General features: G+C 40.0%; 1 protein-coding gene and 1 long non-coding RNA gene across 5 annotated transcripts in view; both read left to right on the top strand.

Annotated features, from left to right (window-relative positions):
* LOC134212850 (ubiquitin-conjugating enzyme E2Q-like protein 1) overlaps positions 1-20,457 on the top strand; it is a 292,956-nt gene that overhangs the window by 165,656 nt on the left and 106,843 nt on the right. The gene's annotated exons all lie outside the window — the stretch shown is intronic.
* LOC134217002 (uncharacterized) lies at positions 11,057-11,444 on the top strand. The gene is made up of 2 exons (XR_009980895.1): positions 11,057-11,184; positions 11,259-11,444. It is a non-coding gene; the product is annotated as an uncharacterized LOC134217002 (long non-coding RNA).

The raw sequence follows: 20,457 nt of genomic DNA, 5'->3' as shown, positions 1-20,457 counted from the left end.
ATCTATGCACTTGCTGGTAATGTCGCTATTTTGACTTTTATTATCCCCTCAGTGGCGTAGCCACGGGGGTGGTTTTGGGCATACCCCACCCCCAGAGACAAAATTTTAGAAGAATTTTTATTTTTCGAAAAAATGTTCGGAAAAACCCCAGATCAATTTTCTGACTACGCCACTGCATCCCCTTATCCTGAATTTTCTATTAGTAAACTGTAAAGGGTAAACAACATACTCGTTTCACTAACTTGAAGACTGAGTAGCCGTATATTACTAAAATATAAAAAAAACAGTCGCCACACAAACATTTGAATTATTAAAACAATTCGAAATGAAATTCAAAGAGAGGAATTCTTAAAGGGATTCACGAAGGAATTTATAAAGGAGCTTCTAAAGGAATTCTTGGCATATTGAAAGGTATTTCTGGAGGAATTTCCTAAGAATTCTTTCTATTAGTACAGTTACAGTTAGTTACTCTATTGCTGATGACGCTACCAACGAAATAGTTTGGACTGAATATTCAGCAGCCGTTCAACTTGAAATCTGGTTCAAATTGGTTCATTTACTGATACCGATTGCTAAACTATTAGCAAATTATCAATCGTAAAAAAATTTTTTTTAAATAAGGCCGTTACAAATATTTAATTAACATTTTGTCCTACTGGTCTCCGAAAGGTCAAGGGGGGGGATAATAAAAAATAAATATTAAAATGAAAAAAATCAAAAAACTCCTCGGATTTGTTAAAGAATGTTTTGAAAATCTTCAAAATTATCCGAATTTTATTTTGTTGCCCCCTCAAAATATTATTTTTTGGCAAAAAAATCCGAGGGGGGGGAGACAAAATAGATTTTAAATATTTGTATCGGCCTTATTAGAAATTAACCTCATACTTGAAACGGCTGAGTTATTAACGCTCAAAGTTTATTACATTACAGCTGGCTTGACAATAACAAAGTAGCAATCAATAATGCTAAAAAAAGTCAAAATGCAAGGGATAACCTAACCCAAATAGGTTAAATTTCTTTAAATCAGCCAACGAGACACAGTAAAAGTTGTTTTTATTCGTAAAACATTCTATGTCAATATTCCGAAATATTTTTTTTTATATTATTCGATAACTCTACAATAAAAGTTTTTTTTCTAATATACTCTGACGTCACGTTAATTATTTTTTATCAGCAGATAACATCCACCCAGTCTGATTAAAAAAATACAGCATTTTCTCACTGTCATTTACCCTTTCTATGGCAGTTTTCCTGGTTATTTTTTCTCACGCCTTTTTAGGCGAAATATTAGGGTAAATGAGAATATAATACCCCATGCTTCCAAAATATTTATTATTCATTCTGCTAATATATTCTAATAAATAAAATGCAAATTAACTCATTTCTTATTTATTAATTATTGTCATTAGTCATTAGATTAGAGATCCGCGCTTTATTCGTTTTTTAGATTAGATGGATATGAAAGCATGAAAAGGAATCGAGACACTGAAGACAACCTTACAGTTCAGGTCGGAAAATGTATCTGAATACAACGCACATATAAGGAAATTCTGTTATTGCAATCTCCTCTGCACCATTATGTAGCACTTCCCCTTACTTTACGGATCCTCTCAACACGGAACAAAAGGTTAATTACAGCGAACCAGCTGCGAACATGATGGCACTTCGGCACCGAAAATAAATTTCTTAACATTACTGGTGCTGGTGTTTGCGCTTTTAATTGCTCCCAACGTGCCACGCTCGGCTCAGAAGGAAAAGAAGTTTTCCGCTGCCTTTTGCACATTTGTGTCGACTTTTCCCTCGTGTACTAATTATGGAACGGGGGAGTATTGTCAATGAAACCTTGCGCGGATAGGACCCACTTGGGACACCGGGTTTGGCAAAGAAAATAGTTCGGAGCAATTAGTGTTTGTCAGCCGTGTGCTTTATCGTTGTCGTCTTAAACGTTTATTTTTGTGTACACTACCCCCACAAGCTCGGGATTTTTGGGACGTTCTGGAGATAATGAATAACAGCCGTATGATGTTATTAGTCAAATTAAATTGGATAATTGATGGAAACAACAAAACAGTAACATATGAAAAGAAGGAATTTACTTTACCTCACTGCATCTGCAAATGTTGAAACGGGCAAAATACATCGCTTCATTGCATCACGCAGAATCTTAATTCCATTTGCATCACTTTCCAATATCCAATAACCGAAAGCTCATCTTTCAGTTATCCAGCCTTTTTCCGATCCAAACACGGTACGCATCTGATGAGAGGAAAAAATCCAATTATTAACGCCAACAGTCAACGGTGAATGACTTTTTCGCCATCATCCTCGTAATCGTGTGATTCCATTCGGTGGAAAGAATCTAATTTGAAAAACTTTCCCGTTTACGATCCGGTACGATATGGGCTCTGTCATATACGTTCCGTCGCGGCGCCGAGGAGTCTGATAGCAGTCTTCTGCATTTAGCACGACGCACGATGGGCCTAAAATTGGAACTTTGCAACCAAATCAGTCATTGTCTTTTCAAGCTAATTTCTGTAATTGACAAATCCATTACTAGAGTGATACATTTTGAAATTATTCGAACAATTTGACTTTACCGTAGGGAGAATCTACAAAAAATCGAACATTTGATGATTGATAGTTTTTTTAGATAACTTGTTTAGCTACTGGCGATATTCTGGTGATGCTCATGTTGACAAGCGCAATATACTAAAACGCGCACATTGTGCAATGGTTCCATCAAGAACATATTTTTCTCGGAATATTATTGATCCTTATCCAAACTTATGGGTTCCATGTTAGGTATGATTATGTGAAATTATTTACGGTTGTTTTTATTGCTAGAACAAGAGGATGTATATTGGTCGGAGCTCCCTGGAATCAATGCACCTGTGAAGTTTGTTCTGCAACATCTTCTGCCGCATATTGCAACAAAATTTTTGTTCATTACCCATTGTGTAATGGGATAAACTGACTGGTTGGCAGGTGTAAACCTTGTTTCGGAACGATAAAGTTCCCATAGCCGTTCAGAACCATCAAACTTACGTCAACGACAGTAGAGTAAAACTAATCCGTTCTAACGACGACTCAAAGCTGACTGTGCCATGCCTATAATGGAAGTTGTACGTGCAGCGCAAAATGATTAAAATTAGTCACGGACCGATTCTCCAGCAACTGATATGATTGTACAACATGTGAGATAGTTTTCATAACGGCGGAATCTGCTGTAAAAATAGATTCAAGGACAGTACTTTATGAAGGCACATGGACCTTTAACCGTAAAGATATAATAAAAGAAAGCAGCAATTTCCAAATGAGTGATCAAGCATGTTGGTACCGCTCAGATAAGCAGAAAATTGTATTTTCACTTTCACATACCCACATTCAATCTAATTCCAATCTATTCACCTAACTGAAGTCTGAACTTATTAAATGAGACGACATTGGCACCCGCTGGCGCAGATATTTCGTGCGAAGTGTGTGCGTGTCGCACATTTACCGTCTCCATGGTCCTACATCCGGCAGCAAACATCATTACTGAAACCAAGGAAATTGGCCTTGACAGGAGAGAGAGACAGAAAAAGAAAATCTCGCTGATGGAATAAGACTTTTTTCGCACCGGTACGCTTTCACTTCCCGCGACAGTAAATTTTTTCCACGTCTGTTTTCTTACATCCGATAACTTCGCTAGCAGGAGATTCGTTTCATTTGTTCCCGATAAATAAGAAATGAATTCGCAACCCTGAGCGGATGGTTTTCACGGCGATGGAGTAAAAAAGGCATGATCGACAAGGATGCGAATCGGATGTTAAAGTGATTTCCTGTTACACCTTTTGATAATAACGCGGGGTATCGTTGTTTTGTGTCGGGATAAGTACAAAATCAAGTCCATTATCAAAAATTGTTTCCTATTAATGAATATCATGATTTTTTGATGACTGAAGCTGTAAACCAACTTGATAATACGTGAAGAGGATGTTTTTCCGAAATGAGGTTCGAAAATGAGGTCTTTTTTCGCCAGAATTTACAATACTTTATCCTTCCAAGGCCTTCCAAACCTAGGTTTGCACTTAAAGTAATTAGCTTATGGCTATCTCTCAACTTTTTAATTTAAAAGCTATCCGCGAAAGAAAAGTTATATGACAGTCCGATAATTGTTTTCTGTTCGAAATAACTTTGTTCTTGAATATTATACGCCGAAGGATATGCGTCCCATCTCAAACCAGTCACATTGCTACTTTGCTACTTTCTATATACCTACATGGACATTCTATTTCATGGACGGTTGTGCTTATACAGGACACTGCTTTTCACTTTTTCTTACGAAAAAATTACCTATGTAAATTATTATAATATAATTTTCAAGTGTATTTTAAGTATCAAAGGAATATCGTACTTTCCGAAAAAGTTGTTTATATCAAATGATATCTGCGTGACAAACAGGCATGCGACCGATGCAGAAAATTTATTATCAGAAGGACCATATGAATGTTTTATAATTTATTAATAACCCACCCATTGAATGGAACAACATTGAAAGCCTTCTGTGGAAGCCTTCTGTGTAAATGCGAAAATAAAACAGCCACAATTACGACGAAGCCCAGCAGCGCTGGCACTGACTGTGGCTTACAAAAATGTGATCCTCCACGCACAGGGGGACATATCAGGACCGAATAAAAGGTGGATGCTTTATAGCTTTACATCGCCTTCCCGAGTGGGGTTTTCGGCAGCTTGTGGGTGGTGGGTGATTTGTATGGAAATAATGGAAAAAAATGTATTCAACCACACTCTTAGCACAAGCCTAGAGTGTGCGACATTTACGTTCGAGCGGCGTGATGTATTTTTTATACACTAGAATCGCGTGATTGGACAATTGAAAAGAGAAACATAAAATGTATGCTTTCCGGTCGCTTATGGGTGACAGCCGGGTATAAAATGTAACACTTTTAAAACGTCATAAATTTTTCCAGTTGAAAAACGAACCACCGTGAGCAGCGTGAGAAGTTGGAATTGCTTCCTTTTTCACGCAGATTCTCATTTGTTTGCTTCTCGTTGTAGGTGCATACCAACGACGGTTATTTTTGTTACAAGTTAAAAGATAAGGATTTCTTTTCCAATTTATAAGATACATATTTGGGATAATGTTAAAGATTTAACGCACATAGAACGCATCTGTACCAGACATGAGAATTTTGTAAAAGTTCAAAATCTCTTAGAACTTACAAATGAATATTCCTAATAGGGTATACGGCTCAAATCTTGACCCAATATGCTAAGGTTGAGCACATTTATCATTATAAATTCCCATATTGTATTTCTAAGCAGAATTTCACCAGCTAGCTGGCTTACTTTTGGTTTTGACGCCAAACAGCAAAAAACGACGATGAATGTCCACAATATCTCAGTCTCGAAAGTCTCGAGTGAAATGGACAAAATGTTAACACACTGTCCCTATCAGGTGCATGTTTTTTCAGCTCACTTGGGACGAGTGATGGTTGATTTCGAACATACGAAAGATAAAGATGGGTTGCTGTTTATTTTAAAAGCCATTTTGCTTGCGTTCAATAGAGGTAGCATGCAAACAAATGGATAAAATCAAAACATCTTATTGACCGTGGATGCTAATTGGCTGCATGTAAGATACTACCACACTGACTGTGAGAGTGCGTTCTAGATGCCCCCAATAGCACGCTTACCAGGGACATGCTAGCAAAAATAATATGAAATGATTAATCTATTTTCCAAATATTTATCATCTTTGCATTTTGCATTTGTATATCATGAGGCTAGCACGATAATACTTTTATGCCCAGCGAAGTCGAGACAATTTCCAATAAATTGCCTAGACCGGCACCGGGAATCGAACCCAGCCACCCTCAGCATGGTCTTGCTTTGTAGTCGCGCGTCTTACCGCACGGCTGGGGAGGGCCCCTCTTACTTATGCGTATAATTATTTTACTTTAATTCTTTAAACAGCCAAATGCTGGAACTTTTTCTGAAATGAACTCAAAAGATTTTGTTCTTTTGTTAACCAACATTTGTCTGTTTTCCATCCCCATCTCAACAAAAAATAGTTCACTTTATTATCTCAGTTGATTTTCTGACTTAATTAAGGTCAACAATACAAGAAAAAATAAATTTTTAATGTCTTCTACTATAACAAAAAACAGAAACAAAAAATCAAAAAAAAATTTGCAATGTTAATCAGCTTAAAGATTGAGATTGATGCTCTCCCAAAATCTGGCGAATGTCAGTCCAAATTTGAATTTAATCCCTGTTTTGATTTTATAATTTTGGTTTTTTACTATTAACTTACTTACTTATGAATCATGTACACCTCCGGTGGTGCAAAGGGCCGACTTGAAAGATCTCTATCCTGAGCGTTTCCCAGCTATCGCTTTAACCTGTTGCCAGGTAAGATTTCGGTCGACTTCTTTTATATCTTTATTGAGGCTTCGCCGCCAAGAGCCTCTGGGTCTGCCTCTGCTGCGATGTCCCGCTGGGTTCCGCCCCTACGTAGAGTGCGGCTGACCCAGCCCCACTTCCGATTCCTAGTTTCTGTTGCTATCGGGCTCTGGTGACAACGACGATGGAGCTCGTTGTTTGAGATCCAGTTGTGAGACCACCAGGCCCGAATTATATAGAATACTATAGAAGCCCTAAAACAGATGGTTTTTTTTGGAAAGTTGACCTGAAATTAGTCAAATAATCGAAAATGTTGACGTTGGTGTTATTGACCAATAGAAAATGTTGACGCGATCCAGGGACTTTCCCGAATGGATCCTTTCTGGTGAAGACGCTACTCCTTGTTGCCGGTGAATGGTGTGCCGTTTGCCGAACATTTCTCGCTTAACTTTTCAAAAGGTCCTAAGTAACATGTTTTCCATGATTTAATCTGAATTATGCAATCAACATATTTCATGTTAATCTGTTGATTGCGATACTCACATGAAATCCTGAAAAAATGTTACTTAGGACCTTTGAAAAGTTAAGCGAGATTTACATTTTCGTCTATGCCAATTATATATTGCTGATAATCTGTCGTTAATGTAGTTCTTCTCTGGGCTAGCTCTGAGGGCTTCACTATGATCGCACGTAAGTACGTCAGAAGCTAAGTCAGTCTATCTTTCGACCCGAAAATATTATTTCGTCTCACCGAAACAAATAGTACGAACCCTAAAACATCTTCTTTTCGAAGCCACAAGACTGTAATATGCTCTTGCACCATTCATCAAGTTTTTGACCTTTCCTAATTTTTATAATATTACTTCTCACTAGACCTGTGCGCTGTGTTAGGTCATCCAAGAACTTCTTGGCTACAGACCTACAAATCATCGAGCGTAGTGATGAACTTCTAATCTCATATGCATGTAACTTCATGTGGAATAACCTCATTCTGGTCGCATTGGATGGTTCATCATCTTTTTAAAGGTTTGAATGTTGCATATCTTAATTGGTCTAGTCAGGGATTGCAGAAATCGCTCCTAATAGATAACGAACCGCGATAAAAGAGAGGTAAAAACCTCTTCGAATCATAACAAGCCATGAAAACAAAACTATCGCACTTGTATACTGCCCATGATCGCATATCAGTCCCATATGAATTTTCGTCGTTTAAGAGTTAGCAAGTTAGTCATTTCTATACAAGTTGGAAAAAAACTGATTCGGATAGGCGGCCCCTACCGAAGGGGTTTGATAAAACGCGTTGTTCTCGCTCATTTTATGTTGGGGACCATAATTTTTTCGCACAGCTGTGTAAAACAAGTTGAAATGCATCATCAGAACCGGTGCCCCCCGCAATTGGGGCTTATTAAAAGAAATTTATCATGGATTGTAGCCCCCCGAATCAGTTCATTATCGTAACAGCTACAAAAAAAACGTCTCTCACGGTGTGCTACCTCTCGAGCGTATATATGGACATGATAAGTGAGAGATTTTCTCATTCTCCTTTTTATTCAAACCCTGGGTCTAGTGCTTATATACGCGACTACGCATTGGTTGAAATCTGCGAACATTACTCACAAAACGAGAAGTAGGCAATGCAAAATACTTGCAAACACTTTTTTGCCTTTTTCTTGCCTACCTACATACAGCAGAGAAAACAGAAAGACGAAGGCCAAAAAATGTTTGTGAAGCTTTGCGAGACATTCGGGTTGATTTGCAAAATGTCATAAAACAACCTCGGAACATGTTTAACACGGATGATCGAGCAAGAGCACGAGCATGAGCATGATTGACCGCCCACGGTTGCTACTCCGTTATTGCCAGGTCAGCTGTAATTACACAGAGAACCAATAGATGAAGTGTGGGACTAACATCATCTTCAATGTGTAAGAACTGGTGACCTAAAAATAAGCAATACCAGCGCCGGCCGTGTCCGAAAGCAGGTCAATTAAGGAATAGGTAGGAAATTGTTGACGTGATACTCGCTTTGATAGAAGCCGACGAGTCATATGCACTTCACCCGCAGTTTTGCTTTCCGCACAAAGCAGAACTGAATTTCGATGACCGGCCGATCGCTCTGCTTACTGGAGAAACACGACTGGACAAGGAACAAACTTCCACTTTTTCAACTATGAAAAAAAGTCCATCAACAAAACTAAGGCTGTTTCTGGGAGGATTCGCGATTATATGTATTATAACATGGAGAAAGGACGAGCCTGGCCTCATATGGAAGGATAATATAGAGTTTATTTTGCGAATTTTTTGTTGCCAGCACTGTTCGGTCAAGGCACACTTCGATCATAAATAAACTTCTCATTCTTCAATATTTCTAGACCAACATTTGAAAAGGGCGTAACAGCCAAAACTTATTCCTTCTGATTCTTCGTCTACATATAAAGCTTTATATGTAGACAAAGAATCGGAAAGAATAAATTTTGGCTGTTACGCCCTTTTCAAATGTTGGTCTAGATTTAATCACCTTTCATGATATAATCTAAGAAAATTTCGACAAAATTGAAGTTTCATTCTTTTTTTTTTAAATAAGATGCCACAGTTACCATAAGATGAAGAAGGGAGCAGTTCTCAATTGACTATAGCAGAAGAGTTGTGATAAAACGACTATTTCTCGTTTATTCCCTGTCGGAAAAAGTAGGATATCGCCTTCCGTGTTAAAATAGTAAGAATATAAGACACACCAGAGATGCCTAAAAGAGATGAAATTTTGAGAAAAATCAATACATATATTAAAACAATTTAATGAGTTTTATCTTATTCATTTTGCTGAAAAATTCAAGAAAATTTGAACACAAACACAATGGAGTGAATTTTGCTGATGATAAATTTGTATGACAGGATCTGCTTTACTGTAACCGTTGTAAAGTTATAGAATATCAACTTATAAAGAATTTTCAACAGTGGAATTACACATTATACAACATACTAAACACAAAAATAGGCAAATAAATATTGCTTATGCTATCAATGTTTAGACTTCTGCGAAAATTGTCATCGGCTGAACTTATTTCCTCATCCTAGTAATCTGTCAAATTACTGTTGGTCATCATTGAGAAGTTGACATTTAAATGCGTGTCAGCATAGGTTAGCTTCATATTGATGCCTGATAAGCAGAGACCCTTGCAAATCTTCCCTGATCGGCTTTTACGGCGCCAACACTAACACTTGTCTGCAATCATTGTACTTATAAGTCCACCATAGGCTTTGAATTTCGGAACTCAGCTTTACATTAGATTTTGCACTTTCGGATTGTGGATGAACAACATCAAAGAAATGCCTTTACGCCTCTACGTTAAATACGGGACAAATCATTTTCAGTTATATTATAGTGAATATAAGAAATCTTTATTTCTTCTTTGAATTGTTTTAGGATTTATTTAGTTTTGAATATTTAATTCAAGTCAGCTTCAAATAAACCATTCTTTTCACCAGCTCCATTCTAATAAATGTTCGGATGAATTCCACGAACAAATCTTCTGATTGGCCGAAATTAGTTTTTCTTCAATTGCTGCTGCATTTCGATGTGGTATTTGGTTGATTTCTGAGTGAATACGACTTGATATTCCATACCAAATTCAATCAAAGAATAGTATGCATGCTGTGGAATAAGTGCTTTATTTGTAAAATTGTTGATTCAATCACTATATATTTCATGACTCACCTCCAAGAATAGTTTTTTTTTTTCTTTGGGAAATGCTCAAACAGCTTAATATGAAGCAGAAATTTGACAAGCAAATAAATGGAAAATAATCAAAACAAGCATAGAAAAATCATAGCAAGCATGCGTTCCATATTGAGCTGAGGGATTGTAACTGAGCAAATAATTTCAGCTCAGGAGTCTAATAAAGTGCAAAGTACTCAATAATTCACTTAGGGCCAATTTCTTCACCTTCGCTTAACTATTAAGCGGTGCTTACCCATACGTTTAAACCTGGTTTAAGGCCTAAGCGGAGGTGAAGAAATCGGCGCTTAGCTTTTTACACCTAAGCCCAAAACAGGAATCTACACTTTGATCGCAGGTTGATATTTGTATTTATTATTCTGCTTCTTGTCTTGCGGAAGTAATTTCAATTTGTCCGGTTCACAACACTTCAGAAAGATGTAATTCAAGGCTGAAACACACATCCCTCCTTCCGCTTTTGTGGCAGTTTCACTTAACAACCCGCTGCGACAACTCTTTCGACAATGCAGCGATAAACCGTGAAGAAGATCACCAGCTCAACAGCAATATTATTATGAAAAAGCCTCTTGAGGGACAACTAACTATTTAGCTAAAAGTAATTCAAGCAAAAAAAATGACAAAAATGACACCTGCGAAAAATTCTCAACTTGTTGCCGTCAATGCATACTACGATCTCCTGTTTATCACGGATGTTCGAGCAAGAACACATTTATTTATTGTTATTGTGTTTATCTCATGTGAAATTTATCCATCGTATTAGAAGTAGCCACAAATACTCAAGACCATAGGTGTGTTGTTAAACTCATCTTATCGTTTTTGATGAGTTTGCTTGTTGTTGTTGCAACTGTGTCGCGCTACACGATAAGGAGTTCATCCGCAACCATCATGCAACACATCAATCCATCCTAAGGTGGATCGTGGTGGGCTGTGTCAATCAGTGGAGCGAACGAAGAGCGCAAACATATTTTGACAGTTTGCTTTACGCTTTTCAGTTTATAAATAGTTCGTCGTCAAACCGGCGGAGGAAATTGTGTAATTTTGCTGTAAGTATGTTTATTTCAAAATACTAAAATATTATCCAAAACAAAATAAAACATTTAAAATCATCTTTTTTCAGCATGCACATTAAATAAAGACATTTCGGTGGTGGAAAAATGAGGCGGAAAATGAAGAAAGCACAGTCCCCGCATTATGCATTACTGGAATAAATATGTGAAACAAATGCAATGTATCCCAAATAAATTTAGTGAAATGTATTTGACGACAAGTTAATTAATTTAATGCCAAATTGGTCAGTTCGTTATTTGAATCAGAAGTTTCTTCATTTGATAATTGCATTGCAAACCTTCTTTTAATTGCTTTTAGAACGCCTCGAGAGATTCTTTAGATGATTACAAACCCGATTTAAAATCTTCGCTTTTTTTACATAATTCCTACGTTGGAAACATGAAATTTCTTAGAAAATTTCCCAGTAATTCATACGAGGATTCCTCCAAAACAATATTCCGAAATTCCGCTACTACAGGAATACCATCGAGAAAATATATTTGGAAATACTTCCAGGAGTTGTTTTGAAAATTCCTCCAGGAATTACTACGGGACCGGAAATACCTCCAAGAATTCCTCCAGCAACCTCTCCAATGGTTTATTCGAAAATACTTATGAAATAAATCGGAATGCCCTCGCCATATTCTATTGAAATTTCTTCAAGAAATCATAAGGGAATTTCATCGGCTATTTAGCAATTCATCCGGAAATTCCAGCCAGAATTTCTTTAATAATGCCTTCGGAAATTCTTTTACGAATTTCTCCAGAAATCCCTTCAAGATTTTTTTTTCTGGAGATCATGGAGGAATTCCCGCAGATATCCCGGAGGAATCCATTGAAAGGGGAAGTTTCCCGTAGAAATTCCTGGAATAATTCCCAAATAAATTCATGGAGAAACTTTCGGTGGAGCTACCAAAGGTATGCCCGGAAGAATTATCTGGCGGATTTTCCTCGAAATTCTCTATTGAATTCCTTTGGTGATTTTTCAAGGAATTCTCCAGCGAATCCCTCTGGCAGTAGTTTCTCGGATTTCTATATCAAATATTTCGGAGATCTTTGCGGTAATTCTACGGCAGTTCTTTCGGGAATTAAAACAGCTGTTCTGAAAAAAAGTCCTTTTAGAATTCCTTCAAAACTATTTTTTGAGAAACTGCAGTGTGCCTTCAGGCGTTCGGAAGCAATTTTGGAGGAATTTCGGCACAAATTGCCGAAGAAGTCTACAGAGGCGTTATTGAGAGGATATTCTTTAAAAATCACGAAGGAATAGCCAATAGAATTCCCTAAAAATATCTTGAGAGAATGCCATTAGAATATACCGAAGAAATTCATTTCCGAATGAATTTGAAGGAATCAGGAATCAGAAGTGCTGAAAAAACTCGTGAAGGAATGCACGAAGAATTTCGGAATTTTCTACGTAAACAATTTTGTTTAATTTCTTTGGGAATTCCCTCTTCAATTCCTCTAGGAATTCCTCCGGAAATTTATCCCAAATCTTCTTCGGAAGATCCTCAAGGAGGCCATCAATAAATTACTCAGGATGTCTTCCAGGAATTCCTTCAGTGATTCCTTCGGGACTGTTTTAGGAAATTACTGAGGAATGCTTTCAGGAATTCCTTCGGAAATGCTGCCACGACTTCCTTCGGAAAATCCGCCATCAGGTATTCATCAAGAATTTTTTTCATTAAATTGCTCCAGAAATTTTTACAGAAAGTCCTTCGAGTATACCTCCAAGAGTTCATTCGGGAATTCCTCCAGAGATTTCATCAGGATTTCTCCAAGGAATTGCTTCACAAATTCCTCAAGGAATACCTCCGGAAATTCCTCCAAAAATTCCTCAACAAAATCCTTCGGAAATTTCTCAAGGAAATTCTTCAAGAACTCCATCGAAAAATCTTCACGAGTTTCTTTCTCAAATACCTTCAGGAATTCCTTCCTCCAAATTCGTCAGGAATTCCAAAACAAGTTCCGACGGGAGTATATTTCTCTAAGAAATCCTCCAGAAATTCCTCCGGAAACTCCTTCAAGAATTCCTTCGGAAATTACTCCAGAAATTCCTCCATGAATTCCTCCAGGAAATCCTCCGGAAAATCATCCAGGACTTCCTCCGGAAATTCTTCCAGGAATTCCTCCGAAAATTCCTCCAGGAATTCCTCCGGAAATTCGTCCAGGAATTCCTCCGGAAATTCCTCCAGGACTTCCTCCGAAAATTTCTCCAGGACGTCATCCGGAAATTCTTCCAGGACTTCCTCCGGAAATTCCTCCAGGAATTCCTCCGGAAAATCATCCAGGAATTCCTCCGGAAATTCTTCCAGGAATTCCTCCGGAAATTCCTCCAGGAATTCCTCCGGAAATTCCTCCAGGAATTCCTCTGGAAATTCCTCTAGGAATTCCTTCAGACATTCCTCCAGGAATTCTTCCGAAAATTCCTCCAATAATTCCTTCGAAAATTCCTCCAGTCATTTCTCCGCAAATTCCTCCAGAAATTCCTCCAAGAATTCCTCCGGAAATTACTCCAGGAATTCCTCCAGGAATTCTTCCGAAATTCCTCCAGGAATTTCTCAAGAAGTTCCTCCAGGAATTCCTCCAAGCATTCTTCCGGAAATTCCTCCAGGAATTCCTCCGGAAATTGCTCCAGGAATTCCTCCGGAAATTCCTCCAGGAATTCCTCCGGAAATTTCTCCAGGAATTCCTCCGGAAATTTCTCCAGGAATTCCTCCGGAAATTCCTCCAGGAGTTCCTCCGGAAATTCCTCCAGGAGTTCCTCCGGAAATTCCACCAGGAATTCCTCCGGAAATTCCTCCAGGAATTCCTCCGGAAATTCGTCCAGGAATTCCTCCGGAAATTCCTCCAGGAATTCCTCCGGAAATTCGTCCAGGAATTCCTCCGGAAATTCCTCCAGGAATTCCTCCGGAAATTCCTCCAGGAATTCCTCCGGAAATTCCTCCAGGAATTCCTCCGGAAATTTTTCTAGGAATTCCTCCGGAAATTCCTCCAGTAGTTCCTCCGAAAATTCGTCCAGGAATTCCTCCGATAATTCGTCAAGAAATCCCTCCGGAAATTCGTCCAGGAATTCCTAGGGAAATTCGTCCAGGAATTCCTCAAGAAATTCGTCCAGGAAATCCTCCGGAAATTCCTCCAGGAATTCCTCCGAAATTTGTCCAGGAATTCTCCAGAAATTCCTGCAGGAAATCCTCCGGAAATTCCTCCAGGAATTCCTCCGGAAGTTCCTCCAGGAATTCTCCGGAAATTCCTCCAGGAATTCCTCCGGAAATTCCTCCAGGAATTCCTCCGGAAATTCCTCCAGGAATTCCTCCGGAAATTCCTCCAGGAATTCCTCCGAAATTTCCTCCAGGAATTCCTCCGGAAATTCCTCCAGGAATTCCTCCGGAAATTCCTCCAGGAATTCCTCCGGAAATTCCTCCAGGAATTCCTCCGGAAATTCCTCCAGGAATTCCTCCGGAAATTCCTCCAGGAATTCCTCCGGAAATTCCTCCGGAAATTCCTCCAGGAATTCCTCCGGAAATTCCTCCAGGAATTCCTCCGGAAATTCCTCCAGGAATTCCTCCGGAAATTCCTCCAGGAATTCCTCCGGAAATTCCTCCAGGAATACCTCCGGAAATTCCTCCAGGAATTCCTCCGGAAATTCCTCCAGGAATTCCTCCGGAAATTCCTCCAGGAATTCCTCCGGAAATTCCTCCAGGAATTCCTCCGACAATTCCTCCGGAAATTCCTCCAGGAATTCCTCCGGAAATTCCTCCAGGAATTCCTCCGGAAATTCCTCCAGGAATTCCTCCGGAAATTCCTCCAGTTATTCCTCGGGAAATTCCTCCAGGAATTCCTCCGGAAATTCCTACAGGAATTCCTCCAAGAATTTCTCCAGGAATTCCTCCAAGAATTCCTCTGGAAATTACTCCACGAATTCCTCCGGAAATTCCACAAGGAATTCCTCCAGAAAGTCCTCCAGAAATTCCTTCGAAAATTCCTTCAGGACGTCCTTCGAGAATTTCTCCAGGAACTCCTTCGGAAATTCCTCCAGGAACTCCTTCGGAAATTCCTCCAGGAATTCCTTCGAAATTCCTCCTGAGTTCCTTCGGAAATTCCCCCAGGAGTTTCTTCGGTAATTCTTCAAGGAGTTCCTTCGGAAATTCCTCCAGGAATTCCTTCGAAAATTCCTCCAGGAAATCTATCGGAAATTCGTCCAGAAATTCCATCGGAAATTCCTCCAGAAATTTTTTTGGAAATTCCTCCAGAAATTTCTACAAAATTTCCTCCAGAAATTCATCCAGTGATTCCTTCGGAAGTTCCTCCAGGAATTCCTTCGGAAGTTCCTCCAGGAATTCCTTCGGAAGTTTCTCCAGGAATTCCTTCGGAAGTTCCTCTAGGAGTTCCTCCGGAAGTTCCTCCAGGAATTCCTCCGGAAGTTCCTCCGAAGGAATTCCTGGAGGAGCTTCCGAAGGAATTCCTGGAGGAGTTTCCGAAGGAATTCCTGGAGGAACATCTGAAGGAATTCCTGGAGGAACATCTGAAGGAATTCCTGGAGGAACTTCTAAAGAAATTCCTTGAGAAACTTGCGAAGGAATTCCTGGAGGAACTTCCGGAGGAATTCCTGGAGGAACTTCCGAAGGAATTCCTGGAGGAATTTCCGGAGGAATTCCTGGAGGAACTTCCGGAGGAACTTCCGGAGAAATTCCTGGAGGAACTTCCAGAGGAATTCCTGGAGGAACTTCCGGAGGAATTACTGGAGGAATTTCCGGAGGAATTACTGGAGGAACTTCCGGAGGAATTTCCGGAGGAATTCCTGGAGGAATTAATGGAGGAACTTCAGGAGAAATTTATGGAGGAATTCCTGGAGGAATTTCCGGAGTAATTCCGGGAGGAATTCTGGAAGAATTTCTGGATTAATTCTGCAGGAATTTCCGAAGGAATTCCTGGAGGAATATGTGTTGGAATTTCTGAAGAAATTCCTGGAGGAATTTCTGGAAGAATTTCCGGAGGAATATCTGGAGGAATTTCCGGAGGAATTTCTGGAGGATTTCTTGGAGGAATTCTTGGAGGAATTTTTGGAGGAATTTCCGGAGGAATTCCTGGAGGAATTTATGGAGGAATTTCCGGAGGATTTTTGGAGGAATTCTTGGAATAGTGAAGAATAGTGAATTTCTGGAAGAATTTCCGGAGAAATATCTGGAGGAATTTCCGGAAGAATTCCTGGAGGATTTTCCGGTGGAATTCCTGGAGAAATTTCCGGAGGAATTTCCGGAGGAATTCCTGGAGGAATTTCTGGAAGAATTTCCGGAGAAATATCTGGAGGAATTTCCGGAAGAATTCCTGGAGAAATTTTCGTAGGAATTCCTGGAGAAATTTCTGGAGGAATTCCTGGAAGAATTTCTGGATTAATTCTGCAGGAATTTCCGAAGGAATTCCTGGAGGAATATGTGTTGAATTTCTGAAGAAATTCCTGGATGAATTTCTGGAAGAATTTCCGGAGAAATATCTGGAGGAATTTCCGGAAGAATTCCTGGAGGATTTTCCGGTGGAATTCCTGGAGAAATTTCCGGAGGAATTTCCGGAGGAATTCCTGGAGGAATTTATGGAGGAATTTCCGGAGGGATTGCTGGAGGAATTCTTGGAATACTGAAGAATAGTGAATTTCTGGAAGAATTTCCGGAGAAATATCTGGAGAAATTTCCGGAAGAATTCCTGGCGGATTTTTCGGAGGAATTCCTGGAAGAATTTTCGGAGGAATTTCCGGAGGATTTCCTGGAGGAATTTCTGAAGGAATTCCCGGAGAAATTTCTGGAGGAACTTTCAGAGGATTTCCTGGAGAAATTTGCGGAGGATTTCCTGGAGAAATTTCCGGAGGAATTTCCCGAGGAACTCCTGGAGGAATTTCTGGAAGAATTTCGGAGAAATATCTGGAGGAATTCCCGGAGGAATTCCTGGAGGATTTTCCGGAGGAATTCCTGGAGGAATTTCCGGAGGAATTCCTGGAGGAATTTCTGGAGGAATTTCTGGAGGAATTTCCGGAGGAATTCCTGGAGGAATTTCCGGAGGAATTCCTGGAGGAATTTCCGGAGAAATTCATGGAGGAATTTCCAGGAGAAATTCCTGGAGGAACTTCCGGAGGAATTGCTGGAGGGATTTCCGGTGTCATTCCTGGAGATATTTCCGGAAGAATTCTCGGAGGAATTCCTGGAGGAATTCTCGGAAGAATTTCCGGAGAAATTCCTGGAGGAACTTCCGGAGGAACTGCTGGAGGAATTTCCGGAGGAATTCCTGGAGGATTTTCCGGTGGAATTCCTGGAGAAATTTCCGGAGGAATTCCTGGAGGAATTTATGGAGGAATTTCCGGAGTAATTCCTCCAGTAATCTCCAGGAAGTCCTGGAGGAATTTCCAGAGGATATCATGGAGGAATTTGCGGAGGAATTCTAGGAGGAATTTTTGGAGGAACTTCTTCAGGAATTTCTGGAGGAATTTCTAGAGGAGCTTCCGGAGGAATTTCTGGAGGAATTTTTGGTGAAATTCCTGGAGGAATTTCCTGAGGAACTCATGGAGGAATTTCCGGAAGCATTCCTGGAGAAATTTCCGGAGGAATTCCTGGAGAAATTTCCGGAGGAATTCCTGGAGGAATTTTCGGAGGAATTCCTGGAGGAATTTCCGGAGAAATTCCTGTAGGATTTTCCGGAGGAATTTCTGTAGGATTTCCTCCGGAGGAATTCCTGGACGAATTTCCGGAGGAATTCCTGGACGAATTTCCGGAGGAATTCTGGAAGAATTTCTGGATTAATTCTGCAGGAATTTCCGAAGGAATTCCTGGAGGAATATGTGTTGGAATATCTGAAGAAATTCCTGGATGAATTTCTGGAAGAATTTCCGGCGAAATATCTGGAGGAATTTCCGGAAGAATTCCTGGAGGATTTTCCGGTGGAATTCCTGGAGAAATTTCCGGAGGAATTCCCGGAGGAATTCCTGGAGGAATTTCCGGAGGGATTTCTGGAGGAATTCTTGGAATACTGAAGAATTCCTGGAGGAACTTCCGGAGGAATTCCTGGAGGAATTTCTGGAGGAATTTCCGGAGGAACTTCCGGAGGAATTCCTGGAGGAATTTCCGGAGGAATTCCTGGAGGAATTTCCGGAGGAATTCCTGGAGGAATTTCCGGAGGAATTCCTGGAGGAATTTCCGGAGAAATTCATGGAGGAATTTCCAGGAGAAATTCCTGGAGGAACTTCCGGAGGAATTGCTGGAGGGATTTCCGGTGTCATTCCTGGAGATATTTCCGGAAGAATTCTCGGAGGAATTCCTGGAGGAATTCTCGGAAGAATTTCCGGAGAAATTCCTGGAGGAACTTCCGGAGGAACTTCAGGAGAAATTTATGGAGGAATTCCTGGAAGATTTTCCGGTGGAATTCCTAGAGAAATTTCCGGAGGAATTCCTGGTGGAATTTATGGAGGAATTTCCGGAGTAATTCCTCCAGTAATCTCCAGGAATTCCAGGAGGAATTTCTGGAGGATATCATGGAGGAATTTGCGGAGGAATTCTAGGAGGAATTTTTGGAGGAACTTCTTCAGGAATTTCTGGAGGAATTTCTAGAGGAGCTTCCGAAGGAATTTCTGGAGGAATTTCCGGTGATATTCCTGGAGGAATTTCCTGAGGAGTTTCTGGAAGAATTTCTGGAGGAATTTCCTGAGGAACTCATGGAGGAATTTCCGGAAGCATTCCTGGAGAAATTTCCGGAGGAATTCCTGGAGGAATTTTCGGAGGGATTCCTGGAGGAATTTCCGGAGAAATTCCTGTAGGATTTTCCGGAGGAATTTCTGTAGGATTTTCCGGAGAAATTTCTGGAGGAATTTCCGGAGAAATTCCTGTAAGACTTTCCGGAGGAATCCTGGAGGAATTTCCGGAGGAATTACTGGAAGAATTTCTGGAGGAATTTCCGGAAGAATTTCTGGAGGAATTTCCGTAGGAATTCCTGGAAGAATTTCCAAAGGTATTCCTGGAGGAATTTCCAAAGGAATTCCTGGAGGAATTCCCGAAGAAATTCCTGGAGGAATTCCCGAAGAAATTCCTGGAGGAATTTTCTGAGGAATTCCTGGAAAAATTTCCGGAGGAATACCTGGTGAAACTTCCGGAGGAATTCCTGGGGAAACTTCCGGAGGATTTCCTGGAGGAATTCCTGAAAGAATTTCCGAAGGGATTCCTGGAGGAATTTCTGGTGGAGTTCCTAGAGGAATTTCCAGTGGAATTCCTGGAGGAATTTCCGGAGGAATTCCTGGAAGTATTTCCGGAAAAATTTCTGAAGGAATTCCTGGAGGAATCCTTGGAGAAAATTCCGTGAAAATTCGTGAAGGAATTTCCGTAGGATTTCATGGAACAATTTCTGGAGGAATTTCTTGAAGAATTTTTGGAGGATTTTCAAGAAGAATTCCTGGAGGAAGTTCCTGAGGAATTATTGGAGTTTCTGGATGAATTTCCGGAGGAATTCCTGGAGGTATTTCCGGAAGAATTCCTGGAGAAATTCCTGAAAGAATTCCTGGAGAAATTCTTCAGAGAATTCCCGGAGGAATTTTTGGCGGAATTTATGTAGGAATTCCTGGAGAAATTCAAAACCCGGAGCAATTTCCCGTAACAAATCCCGTGAACTCGTTTTCCGATCTTTAAACCAGCCTTAATCCTGAAAGAATTCCTTAAGAAAATTTTCCGAGAGTTGCTTTGGAAACTACTCCGGAATTCGTCCGAGATTTCCTTCTGAAATTTCTCTCAGACCTTCTTCGGTTATTCCTCCTGAAATTCTTTTGCAAATTTCACCCTGAGCTCCTTATCCTCTGGATCATAGCTTCCCAAAGTTGAGGGGTCGTGACTCGCCACTTTGGGAAACTATGCTCTGGATCTTCTTTCGGAAATACATTCTTGTACTACTTCGGAAGTTCTCCGATAATTTCTAAGAAACTTTCCCCACTAATTCCTCCTGAAATTATTTAATGAATTCCTTTGGTAATTATTCCTTCATAAATTCTTACGACAGTTCATTCAGAGATTTCTCTGGGAACTCTGTCGGGAATTCTTCCGTGAATTTCTTGGGTAATTTTGCAGGGAATCCCTTCGGAAGTTCCTCCAAAGATTCTTTCGGGAATTCTTTCAATAATTTCTTAAGGGATTTCTCCAAAAGTTCCTCCAGGAATTCTTCCGTGAATTCCTTTGGAAATTCTCTCAAGAAATTTCTTTAGAAATTCCACCGGGAACTCCTTTGGGAGTTCTTTCGATAATTCCTCC

The sequence above is a fragment of the Armigeres subalbatus genome, chromosome 2 (assembly GCF_024139115.2).
Source record: "Armigeres subalbatus isolate Guangzhou_Male chromosome 2, GZ_Asu_2, whole genome shotgun sequence".
NCBI lineage: Eukaryota > Metazoa > Arthropoda > Insecta > Diptera > Culicidae > Armigeres > Armigeres subalbatus.
This window is presented reverse-complemented; position numbering and strand designations above follow the sequence as displayed.